Below are 16,992 nucleotides of genomic sequence, written 5' to 3'. Positions count from 1 at the left end.
ATGCTTTAATATACCCGGGACATGTCACCAGGGGAACAGTATAATTGAGGAGAGTGTGTTCCCCTGATTGTTTAATATACACGGGACATGTTACCAGGTGAACAGTATAAGTGAGGAGAGTGTGTTCCCCTGATGGTATAACACGCACGTGACAAGTTACCAGGTGAACAGTATAAGTGAGGAGAGTGTGTTCCTCTGATTGTTTAATACACACGGGACATGTTACCAGCTGAATAGTATAAGTGAGGAGAGTGTGTTCCCCTGATGGTTTAACACGCACGGGACATGTCACCAGGTGAACAGTATAAGTGAGGAGAGTGTGTTCCCCTGATGGTTTAATATACACGGTACATGTTACCAGGTGAACAGTATAAGTGAGGAGAGTGTGTTCCCCTGATGGTTTAATATACAGGGGACATGTTACCAGGTGAACAGTATAAGTGAGGAGAGTGTGTTCCCCTGATGGTTTAATATACATGAGACATGTTCCCAGGTGAACAGTATAAGTGAGGAGAGTGTATTCCCCTGATGGTTTAATATACACGGGACATGTTCCCAGGTGAACAGTATAAGTGAGGAGAGTGTGTTCCCCTGATGGTTTAATATACACAGGGCATATTACCAGGTGAACAGTATAAGTGAGGAGAGTGTGTTCCCCTTATGGTTTAATACACACGGGACATGTTATCAGGTGAACAGTATAAGTGAGGAGAGTGTGTTCCCCTGATTGTTTAATGCACACGGGACATGTTAGCAGGTGAACAGTATAAGTGAGGAGAGTGTGTTCCCCTGATGGTTTAATATACACGGGACATGTTACCTGGTGAACAGTATAAGTGAGGAGAGTGTATTCCCCTGATGGTTTAATATACACGGGACATGTTCCCAGGTGAACAGTATAAGTGAGGAGAGTGTGTTCCCCTGATGGTTTAATATACACAGGGCATATTACCAGGTGAACAGTATAAGTGAGGAGAGTGTGTTCCCCTTATGGTTTAATACACACGGGACATGTTATCAGGTGAACAGTATAAGTGAGGAGAGTGTGTTCCCTTGATTGTTTAATGCACACGGGACATGTTACCAGGTGAACAGTATAAGTGAGGAGAGTGTGTTCCCCTGATGGTTTCATATACACGGGACATGTTACCAGGAGAACAGTATAAGTGAGGGGAGTGCTTTCCCCTGATGGTTTAATATTCACGGGACATGTTACCAGCTGAACAGTATAAGTGAGGAGAGTGTGTTCCCCTGATGGTTTAACACGCACGGGACATGTTACCAGGTGAACAGTATAAGTGAGGAGAGTGTGTTCACCTGATTGTTTAATACACACAGGACATATTACCAGGTGAACAGTATAAGTGAGGAGAGTGTGTTCCCCTGATTGTTTAATACACACGGGACATGTTACCAAGTGAACAGTATAAGTGAGGAGAGTGTGTTCCCCTGATTGTTTAATACTCACGGGACATGTTACCAGCTGAACAGTATAAGTGAGGAGAGTGTGTTCCCCTGATGGTTTAACACGCACTTGACATGTTACCAGGTGAACAGTATAATTGAGGAGAGTGTGTTCCCCTGATTGTTTAATACTGACGGGACATGTCACAAGGTGAACAGTATAAGTGAGGAGAATGTGTTCCCCTGATGGTTTAATATACACGGGACATGTTACCAGGTGAACTGTATAAGTGAGGAGAGTGTGTTCCCCTGATTGTTTAATATACATGGGACTTGTTACCAGGTGAACAGTATAAGTGAGGAGAGTGTGTTCCCCTGATTGTTTAATATACACGCGACATGTTACCAGGTGAACAGTATAATTGAGGAGAGTGTGTTCCGTTTGATGGTTTAATATACACGGGACATGTTTCCAGGTGAACAGTATAAGTGAGGAGAATGTGTTCCCCTGATGGTTTAATATACACGGGACATGTTACCAGGTGAACTGTATAAGTGAGGAGAGTGTGTTCCCCTGATTGTTTAATATACATGGGACTTGTTACCAGGTGAACAGTATAAGTGAGGAGAGTGTGTTCCGATGATTGTTTAATATACACGCGACATGTTAACAGGTGAACAGTATAATTGAGGAGAGTGTGTTCCGTTTGATGGTTTAATATACACGGGACATGTCACCAGGTGAACAGTATAAGTGAGGAGAGAGTGTTCCCCTGATGGTTTAACAAGCACGGGACATGTTACCAGCTGAACAGTATAAGTGAGGAGAGTGTGTTCCCCTGATGGTTTAATATACACGGGACATGTTACCAGTTGAACAGTGTAAGTGAGGAGAGTGCTTTCCCCTGATGGTTTAATATACACGGGACATGTTACCAGGTGAACAGTATAAGTGAGGAGAGTGTGTTCCGCTGATTTTTTAATATACCCGGGACATGTCACCAGGTGAACAGTATAAGTGAGGAGAGTGAGTTCCCCTGATTTTTTAATATACCCGGGACATGTCACCAGGTGATCAGTATAAGTGAGGAGAGTGTGTTCCCCTGATGGTTTAATATACACGGGACATGTTACCAGGTGAACAGTGTAAGTGAGGAGAGTGCTTTCCCCTGATGGTTTAATATACACGGGACATGTTACCAGGTGAACAGTATAAGTGAGGAGAGTGTGTTCCGCTGATGGTTTAATATACACGGGACATGTTACCAAGTGAACAGTATAAGTGAGGAGACTGTATTCCCCTGATGGTTTAATATACACGGGACATGTTAGCGGGTGAACAGTATATGTGAGCAGTGTGTGTTCCCCTGATTGTTAAATATACACGGGACACGTTACCAGGCGAACAGAATAAGTGAGGAGAATGTGTTCCCCTGATGGTTTCATACACACGGGACATGTTACCAGGTGAACAGTATAAGTGAGGATTATGTGCTCCCCTGATGGTTTAATATACACGGGACATGTTACCAGGTGAACAGTATAAGTGAGGAGACTGTATTCCCCTGATGGTTTAATATACACGGGACATGTTAGCAGGTGAACAGTATAAGTGAGGAGAATGTGTTCCCCTGATGGTTTAATATACACAGGACATGTTACCAGGTGAACAGTATAAGTGAGGAGAGTGTGTTCCCCTGATTGTTTAATACTCACGGGACATGTTACCAGGTGAACAGTATAAGTGAGCAGAGTGTGTTCCCCTGATGGTTTAATACACCCGGGACATGTTACCAGGTGAACAGTATAAGTGAGGAGAGTGTGTTCCCCTGATTGTTTAATACTGACGGGACGTGTCACCAGGTGAAGAGTAGAAGTGAGGAGCGTGTGTTCCCCTGATGGTTTAATATGCGCGGGACATGTTACCAGGTGAACAGCATAAGTGAAGAGAGTGTGTTCCCCTGATTGTTTAATACACATGGGACATGTTACCAGGTGAACAGTATAAGTGAAGAGAGTGTGTTCCCCTGATTGTTTAATACACACGGGACATTTTACCAGGTGAACAGTATAAGTGAGGAGAGTGTGTTCCACTGATGGTTTAATATACACAGGAAATGTTACCAGGTGAACAGTATATGTGGGGAGAGTGTGCTCCCCTGATGGTTTAATATAAATGGGACATGTTACCAGGTGAACAGTATAAGTGAGGAGAGTGTGTTCCCCTGATGGTTTAATACAAACAGGACATGTCAACAGGTGAACAGTGTAAGTGAGGAGAGTGAATTCCCCTGATTGTTTAATACACACGGGACATGTCACCAGATGAACAGTCGAAGTGAGGAGAGTGTGTTCCCCTGATGGTTTAATATACACGGGACATGTTACCAGCTGAACAGTATAAGTGAGGAGAGAGTTTTCCACTGATGGTTTAATATACACGGGACATGTCACCAGGTGAACAGTATAAGTGAGGAGAGAGTGTTCCACTGATGGTTTAATGCACACGGGACATGTTACCAGGTGAACAGTGTAAGTGAGGAGAGTGTGTTCCATTTTTGGTTTAATACGCACGGGACATTTCACCAAGTGAACTGTATAAGTGAGGAGAGTGTGTTCCACTGATGGTTTAATGAACACGGGACATGTTACCAGGTGAACAATATAAGTGAGGAGAGTGCTTTCCCCTGATGGTTTAATATTCACGGGACATGTTACCAGTTGAACAGTATAAGTGAGGAGAGTGTGTTCCCCTGATGGTTTAATACACACAGGACATGTTACCAGGTGAACAGTATAAGTATGGAGAATGTGTTCCCCTGATGGTTTAATATACACGGGACATGTTACCAGGTGAACAGTATATGTGAGGAGAGTGTGTTCCCCTGATGTTTTAATATACCCGGGACATGTCACCAGAGGAACAGTATAATTGAGGAGAGTACTTTCCCCTGATGGTTTAATATACACGAGACATGTTACCAGGTGATCAGTATAACTGAGGAGAGTGTGTTCCCCTGATGGTTTAATATACACGGGACACGTTACCAGGCGAACAGAATAAGTGAGGAGAATGTGTTCCCCTGATGGTTTCATACACACGGGACATGTTACGAGGTGAACAGTATAAGTGAGGATTATGTGCTCCACTGATGGTTTAATATACACGGGACATGTTACCAGGTGAACAGTATAAGTGAGGAGACTGTATTCCCCTGATGGTTTAATATACACGGGACATGTTAGCAGGTGAACAGTATAAGTGAGGAGAATGTGTTCCCCTGATGGTTTAATATACACAGGACATGTTACCAGGTGAACAGTATAAGTGAGGAGAGTGTGTTCCCCTGATTGTTTAATACTCACGGGACATGTTACCAGGTGAACAGTATAAGTGAGGAGAGTGTGTTCCCCTGATGGTTTAATACACCCGGGACATGTTACCAGGTGAACAGTATAAGTGAGGAGAGTGTGTTCCCCTGATTGTTTAATACTGACGGGACGTGTCACCAGGTGAAGAGTAGAAGTGAGGAGCGTGTGTTCCCCTGATGGTTTAATATGCGCGGGACATGTTACCAGGTGAACAGCATAAGTGAAGAGAGTGTGTTCCCCTGATTGTTTAATATACATGGGACATGTTACCAGGTGAACAGTATAAGTGAAGAGAGTGTGTTCCCCTGATTGTTTAATACACACGGGACATTTTACCAGGTGAACAGTATAAGTGAGGAGAGTGTGTTCCACTGATGGTTTAATATACACAGGAAATGTTACCAGGTGAACAGTATATGTGGGGAGAGTGTGCTCCCCTGATGGTTTAATATAAATGGGACATGTTACCAGGTGAACAGTATAAGTGAGGAGAGTGTGTTCCCCTGATGGTTTAATACAAACAGGACATGTCAACAGGTGAACAGTGCAAGTGAGGAGAGTGAATTCCCCTGATTGTTTAATACACACGGGACATGTCACCAGATGAACAGTCGAAGTGAGGAGAGTGTGTTCCCCTGATGGTTTAATATACACGGGACATGTTACCAGCTGAACAGTATAAGTGAGGAGAGAGTTTTCCACTGATGGTTTAATATACACGGGACATGTCACCAGGTGAACAGTATAAGTGAGGAGAGAGTGTTCCACTGATGGTTTAATATACACGGGACATGTCACCAGGTGAACAGTATAAGTGAGGAGAGAGTGTTCCACTGATGGTTTAATGCACACGGGACATGTTACCAGGTGAACAGTGTAAGTGAGGAGAGTGTGTTCCATTTTTGGTTTAATACGCACGGGACATTTCACCAGGTGAACAATATAAGTGAGGAGAGTGCTTTCCCCTGATGGTTTAATATTCACGGGACATGTTACCAGTTGAACAGTATAAGTGAGGAGAGTGTGTTCCCCTGATGGTTTAATACACACAGGACATGTTACCAGGTGAACAGTATAAGTGAGGAGAATGTGTTCCCCTGATGGTTTAATATACACGGGACATGTTACCAGGTGAACAGTATATGTGAGGAGAGTGTGTTCCCCTGATGTTTTAATATACCCGGGACATGTCACCAGAGGAACAGTATAATTGAGGAGGGTACTTTCCCCTGATGGTTTAATATACACGAGACATGTTACCAGGTGATCAGTATAAGTGAGGAGAGTGTGTTCCCCTGATGGTTTAATATACACGGGACATGTTACCAGGTGAACAGTGTAAGTGAGGAGAGTGCTTTCCCCTGATGGGTTAATATACACGGGACATGTTACCAGGTGAACAGTATAAGTGAGGAGAGTGTGTTCCGCTGATGGTTTAATATACACGGGACATGTTACCAAGTGAACAGTATAAGTGAGGAGACTGTATTCCCCTGATGGTTTAATAAACACGGGACATGTTAGCAGGTGAACAGTATAAGTGAGGATTATGTGTTCCCCTGATGGTTTAATATGCACGGGACATGTTACCAGGTGAACAGTATATGTGAGCAGTGTGTGTTCCCCTGATTGTTAAATATACACGGGACACGTTACCAGGCGAACAGAATAAGTGGGGAGATTGTGTTCCCCTGATGGTTTAATACACACGGGACATGTTAACAGGTGAACAGTATAAGTGAGGAGAGTGTGTTCCCCTGATGGTTTAATATACACGGGACATGTTACCAGGTGAACAGTATAAGTGAGGAGACTGTATTCCCCTGATGGTTTAATATACACGGGACATGTTAGCAGGTGAACAGTAGAAGTGAGGAGAATGTGTTCCCCTGATGGTTTAATATACACAGGACATGTTACCAGGTGAACAGTATAAGTGAGGAGAGTGTGTTCCCCTGATTGTTTAATACACCCGGGACATATTACCAGGTGAACATTATAAGTGAGGAGAGTGTGTTCCCCTGATTGTTTAATACTGACGGGACGTGTCACCAGGTGAAGAGTAGAAGTGAGGAGCGTGTGTTCCCCTGATGGTTTAATATGCGCGGGACATGTTACCAGGTGAACAGCATAAGTGAAGAGAGTGTGTTCCCCTGATTGTTTAATACACACGGGACATGTTACCAGGTGAACAGTATAAGTGAGGAGAGTGTGTTCCCATGATGGTTTAATATACATGGGACATGTTACCAGGTGAACAGTATAAGTGAAGAGAGTGTGTTCCCCTGATTGTTTAATACACACGGGACATGTTACCAGGTGAACAGTATAAGTGAGGAGAGTGTGTTCCACTGATGGTTTAATATACACAGGAAATGTTACCAGGTGAACAGTATATGTGGGGAGAGTGTGCTCCCCTGATGGTTTAATATAAATGGGACATGTTACCAGGTGAACAGTATAAGTGAGGAGAGTGTGTTCCCCTGATGGTTTAATACAAACAGGACATGTCAACAGGTGAACAGTATAAGTGAGGAGAGTGAATTCCCCTGATTGTTTAATACACACGGGACATGTCACCAGATGAACAGTATAAGTGAGGAGAGAGTGTTCCCCTGATGGTTTAATATACACGGGACATGTTACCAGCTGAACAGTGTAAGTGAGGAGAGTGTATTCCCCTGATTGTTTAATGCACACAGGACATGTTACCAGGTGAACAGCATAAGTGAGGAGAGAGTGTTCCACTGATGGTTTAATGCACACGGGACATGTTACCAGGTGAACAGTATAAGTGAGGAGAGTGTGTTCCCCTGATTGTTTAATACTCACGGGACATGTTACCAGGTGAACAGTATATGTGAGGAGAGTGTGTTCCCCTGATGGTTTAATATACCCGGGACATGTCACCAGGGGAACAGTATAATTGAGGAGAGTGTGTTCCCCTGATTGTTTAATATACACGGGACATGTTACCAGGTGAACAGTATAATTGAGGAGAGTGTGTTCCCCTGATTGTTTAATACTCACGGGACATGTTATCAGCTGAACAGTATAAGTGAGGAGAGTGCGTTCCGCTGATGGTTTAACACGCACGGGACATTTTACCAGGTGAACAGTATAAGTGAGGAGAATGTGTTCCCCTGATGGTTTAATATACACGGGACATGTTACCAGGTGAACAGTATATGTGAGGAGAGTGTGTTCCCCTGATGGTTTAACAAGCACGGGACATGTTACCAGGTGAACAGTATAAGTGAGGAGAGTGAGTTCCCCTGATGGTTTAATATACACGGGACATGTCACCAGGTGAACAGTAGAAGTGAGCAGAATATTTTCCCCTGATGGTTAAATATGCAAAGGAAATGTTACCAGGTGAACAGCAGAAGTGAGGAGAGTGTGTTCCCCTGATGGTTTAATACCGACGGGACATGTTACCAGATGAACAGTATAAGTGAGGAGAGTGTGTTCCCCTGATGGCTTAATGCACACAGGGCATGTTACCAGGTGAACAGTATAAGTGAGGAGAGTGTGTTCCCCTGATGGTTTAATATACACGGGACATGTTACCAGGTGAACAGTATAAGTGAGGAGAGTGTGTTCCCCTGATGGTTTAATATACCCCGGACATGTTACCAGGTGAACAGTATAATTGAGGAGAGTGTGTTCCCCTGATTGTTTAATACACACGGGACATGTTACCAGGTGAACAGTATAAGTGAGGAGAGTGTGTTCCCCTGATGGTTTAATACAAACGGGACATGTCACCAGGTGAACAGTAGAAGTGAGCAGAATATTTTCCCCTGATGGTTAAATATGCAAAGGACATGTTACCAGGTGAACAGCAGAAGTGAGGAGAGTGTGTTCCCCTGATGGTTTAATACCGACGGGACATGTTACCAGATGAACAGTATAAGTGAGGAGAGTGTGTTCCCCTGATGGTTTAATGCACACAGGACATGTTACCAGGTGAACAGTATAAGTGAGGAGAGTGTGTTCCCCTGATGGTTTAATATCCACGGGACATGTTACCAGGTGAACAGTATAAGTGAGGAGAGTGTGTTCCCCTGATGGTTTAATACACACAGGATATGTTACCAGCTGAACAGTATAAGTGAGGAGAGTGTGTTCCCCTGATGGTTTAATACACACAGGATATGTTACCAGCTGAACAGTATAAGTGAGGAGAGTGTGTTCCCCTGATGGTTTAATACACACAGGATATGTTACCAGCTGAACAGTATAAGTGAGGAGAGTGTGTTCCCCTGATAGTTTAATACTCACGGGGCATGTTACCAGGTGAACAGTATAAGTGAGGAGAGTGTGTTCCCCTGATGGTTTAATACACACAGGATATGTTACCAGCTGAACAGTATAAGTGAGGAGAGTGAGTTCCCCTGATGGTTTAATATGCACGTGACATTTCACCAAGTGAACTGTATAAGTGAGGAGAGTGTGTTCCCCTGATGGTTTAATACTGACGGGACATGTTACCAGATGAACAGTATAAGTGAGGAGAGTGTGTTCCCCTGATGGTTTAATACACACAGGATATGTTACCAGCTGAACAGTATAAGTGAGGAGAGAGTGTTCCCCTTTTGGTTAAATAAGCACGGGCATTTCACCAAGTGAAAAGTATAAGTGATGAGAGTGTGTTCCCCTGATGGTTTAATATGCACGGGGCATGTTACCAGGTGAACAGTATAAGTGAGGAGAGTGTGTTCCACTGATGGTTTAATACACACAGGATATGTTACCAGCTGAACAGTGTAAGTGAGGAGAGAGTGTTCCCCTTTTGGTTAAATAAGCACGGGCATTTCACCAAGTGAAAAGTATAAGTGATGAGAGTGTGTTCCCCTGATGGTTTAATATGCACGGGACATGTTACCAGGTGAACAGTATAAGTGAGGAGAGTGCTTTCCCCTGATGGTTTAATATTCACGGGACATGTTACCAGGTGAACAGTATAAGTGAGGAGATTGAGTTCCCCTGATTGTTTAATACACACAGGACATGTCACCAGGTGAACAGTATAAGTGAGGAGAGTGTGTTCCCCTGATGGTTTAATATACCCGGGACATGTCAGCAGGTGAACAGTATAATAGAGGAGAGTGTGATCCCCTGATTGTTTAATACACACGGGACATGTCACCAGGTGAACATTATAAGTGAGGGGAGTGTGTTCCCCTGATTGTTTAATACTCACGGGACATGTTACCAGCTGAACAGTATAAGTGAGGAGAGTGTGTTCCCCTGATGGTTTAACACGCACGGGACATGTTACCAGGTGAACAGAAGAAGTGAGGAGAGTGTTTTCCCCCGATTGTTTAATATACCCGGGACATGGCACCAGGTGAACAGTATAATTGAGGAGAGTATGTTCCCCTGATTGTTTAATACACACGGGACATGTCACCGGGTGAGCAGTATAAGTGAGGAGAGTGTGTTCCCCTTATGGTTTAATACTGACGGGACATGTTACCAGATGAACATTATAAGTGAGGAGAGTGTGTTCCCCTGATGGTTTAATGCACACAGGACATGTTACCAGGTGAACAGTATAAGTGAGGAGAGTGTGTTCCCCTGATTGTTTAATATACACGGGACATGTTACCTGGTGAACAGTATAAGTGAGGAGATTGTGTTCCCCTGATGGTTTAATATACTCGGGACATGTTACCAGGTGAACAGTTTAAGTGAGGAGAGTGTGTTCCTCTGATGGTTTAATATACACGGGACATGTTAGCAGGTGAACAGTATAAGTGAGGAGAATGTGTTCCCCTGATGGTTTAATGTACACAGGACATGTTACCAGGTGAACAGTATAAGTGAGGAGAGTGTGTTCCCCTGATTGTTTAATACACCCGGGACATATTACCAGGTGAACAGTATAAGTGAGGAGAGTGTGTTCCCCTGATTGTTTAATACTGACGGGACGTGTCACCAGGTGAAGAGTAGAAGTGAGGAGCGTGTGTTCCCCTGATGGTTTAATATGCGCGGGACATGTTACCAGGTGAACAGCATAAGTGAAGAGAGTGTGTTCCCATGATGGCTTAATATACATGGGACATGTTACTAGGTGAACAGTATAAGTGAAGAGAGTGTGTTCCCCTGATGGTTTAATATACACAGGAAATGTTACCAGGTGAACAGTATATGTGGGGAGAGTGTGCTCCCCTGATGGTTTAATATAAATGGGACATGTTACCAGGTGAACAGTATAAGTGAGCAGAATATTTTCCCCTGATGGTTAAATATGCAAAGGACATGTTACCAGGTGAACAGCAGAAGTGAGGAGAGTGTGTTCCCCTGATGGTTTAATACCGACGGGACATGTTACCAGATGAACAGTATAAGTGAGGAGAGTGTGTTCCCCTGATGGTTTAATGCACACAGGACATGTTACCAGGTGAACAGTATAAGTGAGGAGAGTGTGTTCCCCTGATGGTTTAATATACACGGGACATGTTACCAGGTGAACAGTATAAGTGAGGAGAGTGTGTTCCCCTGATGGTTTAATATACCCCGGACATGTTACCAGGTGAACAGTATAATTGAGGAGAGTGTGTTCCCTTGATTGTTTAATACACACGGGACATGTTACCAGGTGAACAGTATAAGTGAGGAGAGTGTGTTCCCCTGATGGTTTAATACAAACGGGACATGTCACCAGGTGAACAGTAGAAGTGAGCAGAATATTTTCCCCTGATGGTTAAATATGCAAAGGACATGTTACCAGGTGAACAGCAGAAGTGAGGAGAGTGTGTTCCCCTGATGGTTTAATACCGACGGGACATGTTACCAGATGAACAGTATAAGTGAGGAGAGTGTGTTCCCCTGATGGTTTAATGCACACAGGACATGTTACCAGGTGAACAGTATAAGTGAGGAGAGTGTGTTCCCCTGATGGTTTAATATCCACGGGACATGTTACCAGGTGAACAGTATAAGTGAGGAGAGTGTGTTCCCCTGATGGTTTAATACACACAGGATATGTTACCAGCTGAACAGTATAAGTGAGGAGAGAGTGTTCCCCTTTTGGTTAAATAAGCACGGGCATTTCACCAAGTGAAAAGTATAAGTGATGAGAGTGTGTTCCCCTGATGGTTTAATATGCACGGGGCATGTTACCAGGTGATCAGTATAAGTGAGGAGAGTGTGTTCCACTGATGGTTTAATACACACAGGATATGTTACCAGCTGAACAGTGTAAGTGAGGAGAGAGTGTTCCCCTTTTGGTTAAATAAGCACGGGCATTTCACCAAGTGAAAAGTATAAGTGATGAGAGTGTGTTCCCCTGATGGTTTAATATGCACGGGACATGTTACCAGGTGAACAGTATAAGTGAGGAGAGTGCTTTCCCCTGATGGTTTAATATTCACGGGACATGTTACCAGGTGAACAGTATAAGTGAGGAGATTGAGTTCCCCTGATTGTTTAATACACACAGGACATGTCACCAGGTGAACAGTATAAGTGAGGAGAGTGTGTTCCCCTGATGGTTTAATATACCCGGGACATGTCAGCAGGTGAACAGTATAATAGAGGAGAGTGTGATCCCCTGATTGTTTAATACACACGGGACATGTCACCAGATGAACATTATAAGTGAGGAGAGTGTGTTCCCCTGATTGTTTAATACTCACGGGACATGTTACCAGCTGAACAGTATAAGTGAGGAGAGTGTGTTCCCCTGATTGTTTAATACACACGGGACATGTCACCGGGTGAGCAGTATAAGTGAGGAGAGTGTGTTCCCCTTATGGTTTAATACTGACGGGACATGTTACCAGATGAACATTATAAGTGAGGAGAGTGTGTTCCCCTGATGGTTTAATGCACACAGGACATGTTACCAGGTGAACAGTATAAGTGAGGAGAGTGTGTTCCCCTGATTGTTTAATATACACGGGACATGTTACCTGGTGAACAGTATAAGTGAGGAGATTGTGTTCCCCTGATGGTTTAATATACTCGGGACATGTTACCAGGTGAACAGTTTAAGTGAGGAGAGTGTGTTCCTCTGATGGTTTAATATACACGGGACATGTTAGCAGGTGAACAGTATAAGTGAGGAGAAGGTGTTCCCCTGATGGTTTAATGTACACAGGACATGTTACCAGGTGAACAGTATAAGTGAGGAGAGTGTGTTCCCCTGATTGTTTAATACACCCGGGACATATTACCAGGTGAACAGTATAAGTGAGGAGAGTGTGTTCCCCTGATTGTTTAATACTGACGGGAAGTGTCACCAGGTGAAGAGTAGAAGTGAGGAGCGTGTGTTCCCCTGATGGTTTAATATGCGCGGGACATGTTACCAGGTGAACAGCATAAGTGAAGAGAGTGTGTTCCCATGATGGTTTAATATACATGGGACATGTCAACAGGTGAACAGTATAAGTGAGGAGAGTGAATTCCCCTGATTGTTTAATACACACGGGACATGTCACCAGATGAACAGTATAAGTGAGGAGAGAGTGTTCCCCTGATGGTTTAATATACACGGGACGTGTTACCAGCTGAACAGTGTAAGTGAGGAGAGTGTATTCCCCTGATTGTTTAATGCACACATGACATGTTACCAGGTGAACAGCATAAGTGAGGAGAGAGTGTTCCACTGATGGTTTAATGCACACGGGACATGTTACCAGGTGAACAGTATAAGTGAGGAGAGTGTGTTCCCCTGATTGTTTAATACTCACGGGACATGTTACCAGGTGAACAGTATCAGTGAGGAGAGTGTGTTCCCCTGATGGTTTAATATACACGGGACATGTTACCAGGTGAACAGTATAAGTGAGGAGAGTGTGTTCCCCTGATGGTTTAATATACTCGGGACATGTTACCAGGTGAACAGTATCAGTGAGGAGAGTGTGTTCCCCTGATGGTTTAATATACACGGGACATGTTACCAGATGAACAGTATAAGTGAGGTGAGTGTGTTCACCTAATGGTTTAATACGCACGGGACATGTCACCAAGTGAACTGTATAAGTGAGGAGAGTGTGTTCCCCTGATGGTTTAATGCACACAAGACATTTTACCAGGTGAACAGTATAAGTGAGGAGAGTGTGTTCCCCTGATGGTTAAATATGCAATGGACATGTCACCAGGTGAACAGTATAAGTGAGGAGAGTGTGTTCCCCTGATGGTTTAATATTCACGGGACATGTTACCAGGTGAACAGTATAAGTGAGGAGAGTGTGTCCCCCTGATTGTTTAATACACAGGGGACATGTCACCAGGTGAACAGTATAAGTGAGCAGAATGTTTTCCCCTGATGGTTAAATATGCAAAGGACATGTTACCAGGTGAACAGTATAAGTGAGGAGAGTGTGTTCCCCTGATGGTTTAATGCACACAGGACATGTTACCAGGTGAACAGTATAAGTGAGGAGAGAGTGTTCCCCTGATGGTTTAATATACACTGGATATGTTACCAGGTGAAAAGTATAAGTGAGGAGAGTGTGTTCCCCTGATGGTTTAATATACACGGGACATGTTACCAGATGAACAGTATAAGTGAGGCGAGTGTCTTCACCTGACGGTTTAATACGCACGGGACATGTCACCAAGTGAACTGTATAAGTCAGGAGAGTGTGTTCCCCTGATGGTTTAATGCACACAGGACATTTTACCAGGTGAACAGTGTAAGTGAGGAGAGTGTGTTCCCCTGATGGTTTAATATACACTGGATATGTTACCAGGTGAAAAGTGTAAGTGAGGAGAGTGTGTTCCCCTGATGGTTTAATATACACGGGACATGTTACCAGGTGAACAGTATAAGTGAGGAGAGTGTGTTCCCCTGATGGTTTAATATACACGGGACAGGTGACTAGGTGAACAGTATAAGTGAGGAAAGTGTGTTCCCCTGATGGTTTAATATACACAGGGCAAGTTACCAGGTAAACAGTATAAGTGAGGAGAGTGTGTTCCCCTGATGGTTTAATATACACAGGGCATGTTACCAGGTGAACAGTATAAGTGAGGAGATTGTGTTCCCCTGATGTTTTAATACACACGGGACATGTTATCAGGTGAACGGTATAAGTGAGGAGAGTTTGTTCCCCTGATTGTTAAATGCACACGGGACATGTTACCAGGTGAACAGTATAAGTGAGGAGAGTGTGTTCCCCTGATGTTTTAATATGCACAGGACATGTTACCAGGTGAACAGTATAAGTGAGGAGAGTGTGTTCCATTGATGGTTTAATATACACAGGACATGTTACCAGGTGAACAGTATAAGTGAGGAGAGTGTGTTCCCCTGATTGTTTAAAACGCACGGGACATGTTACCAGGTGAACCGTATAAGTGAGGAGAATGTGTTCCCCTGTTTGTTTAATACGCACGGGACATGTTATCAAGTGAACAGTATAAGTGAGGAGAATGTTTTCCCCTGATTGTTTAATACACACGGGACATGTTACCAGGTGAACCGTATAAGTGAGGAGAGTGTGTTCCCCTGATTGTTTAATACACACGGGACATGTTACCAAGTGAACAGTATAAGTGAGGAGAGTGTGTTCACCAGATTGATTAATATTACGGGACATGTTGCCTGGTGAACAGTATAAGTGAGGAGAGTGTGTTCCCCTGATTGTTTAATACACACGGGACATGTTAGCAGGTGAAAAGTTTAAGTGAGGAGAATGTGTTCCCCTGATGGTTGAATATACACGGGACATTTCACCAAGTGAACTGTATAAGTGAGGAGAGTGTGTTCCCCTGATGGTTTAATGCAAACAGGACATGTTACCAGGTGAACAGTATAAGTGAGGAGAGAGTGTTCCCCTGATTGTTTAATGCAAACAGGACATGTTGCCAGGTGAACAGTATAAGTGAGGAGAGAGTGTTCCACTGATGGTTTAATACTGACGGGACATGTTACCAGATGAACAGTATAAGTGAGGAGAGTGCTTTCCCCTGATGGTTTAATATTCACGAGAAATGTTCCAGGTGAACAGTTTTAGTGAGGGGAGTGTGTTCCCCTGATGGTTTAATAAGAACGGGCATTTCACCAAGTGAACTGGAAAAGTGAGGAGAGTGTGTTCCCCTGATGGTTTAATACGCACGGGACATGTTACCAGGTGAAAAGTATAAGTGAGGAGAGAGTGTTCCACTGATGATTTAATGCACACAGGACATGTTACCAGGTGAACAGTATAAGTGAGGAGAGTGCTTTCCCCTGATGGTTTAATATTCACGGGACATGTCACCCGGTGAACAGTATAAGTGAGGAGAGTGTGTTCCCCTGATGGTTTAATATACACGGGACATGTTACCAGGTGAACAGTATAAGTGAGGAGAGTGTGTTCCCCTGATGGTTTAATATACACTGGATATGTTACCAGGTGAAAAGTATAAGTGAGGAGAGTGTGTTCCCCTGATGGTTTAATATACACGGGACATGTTACCAGATGAACAGTATAAGTGAGGCGAGTGTCTTCACCTGATGGTTTAATACGCACGGGACATGTCACCAAGTGAACTGTATAAGTCAGGAGAGTGTGTTCCCCTGATGGTTTAATGCACACAGGACATTTTACCAGGTGAACAGTGTAAGTGAGGAGAGTGTGTTCCCCTGATGGTTTAATATACAATGGATATGTTACCAGGTGAAAAGTATAAGTGAGGAGAGTGTGTTCCCCTGATGGTTTAATATGCACGGGACATGTTACCAGGTGAACAGTATAAGTGAGGAGAGTGTGTTCCCCTGATGGTTTAATATACACGGGACAGGTGACTAGGTGAACAGTATAAGTGAGGAAAGTGTGTTCCCCTGATGGTTTAATATACACGGGACAAGTTACCAGGTAAACAGTATAAGTGAGGAGAGTGTGTTCCCCTGATGGTTTAATACACACGGGACATATTATCAGGTGAACGGTATAAGTGAGGAGAGTTTGTTCCCCTGATTGTTTAATGCACACGGGACATGTTACCAGGTGAACAGTATAAGTGAGGAGAGTGTGTTCCCCTGATGTTTTAATATGCACAGGACATGTTACCAGGTGAACAGTATAAGTGAGGAGAGTGTGTTCCATTGATGGTTTAATATACACAGGACATGTTACCAGGTGAACAGTATAAGTGAGGAGAGTGTGTTCCCCTGATTGTTTAAAACGCACGGGACATGTTACCAGGTGAACCGTATAAGTGAGGAGAATGTGTTCCCCTGTTTGTTTAATACGCACGGGACATATTACCAAGTGA

This window comes from Heterodontus francisci, unplaced genomic scaffold, assembly GCF_036365525.1.
Source record: "Heterodontus francisci isolate sHetFra1 unplaced genomic scaffold, sHetFra1.hap1 HAP1_SCAFFOLD_186, whole genome shotgun sequence".
NCBI classification, from domain to species: domain Eukaryota; kingdom Metazoa; phylum Chordata; class Chondrichthyes; order Heterodontiformes; family Heterodontidae; genus Heterodontus; species Heterodontus francisci.
This window is presented reverse-complemented; position numbering follows the sequence as displayed.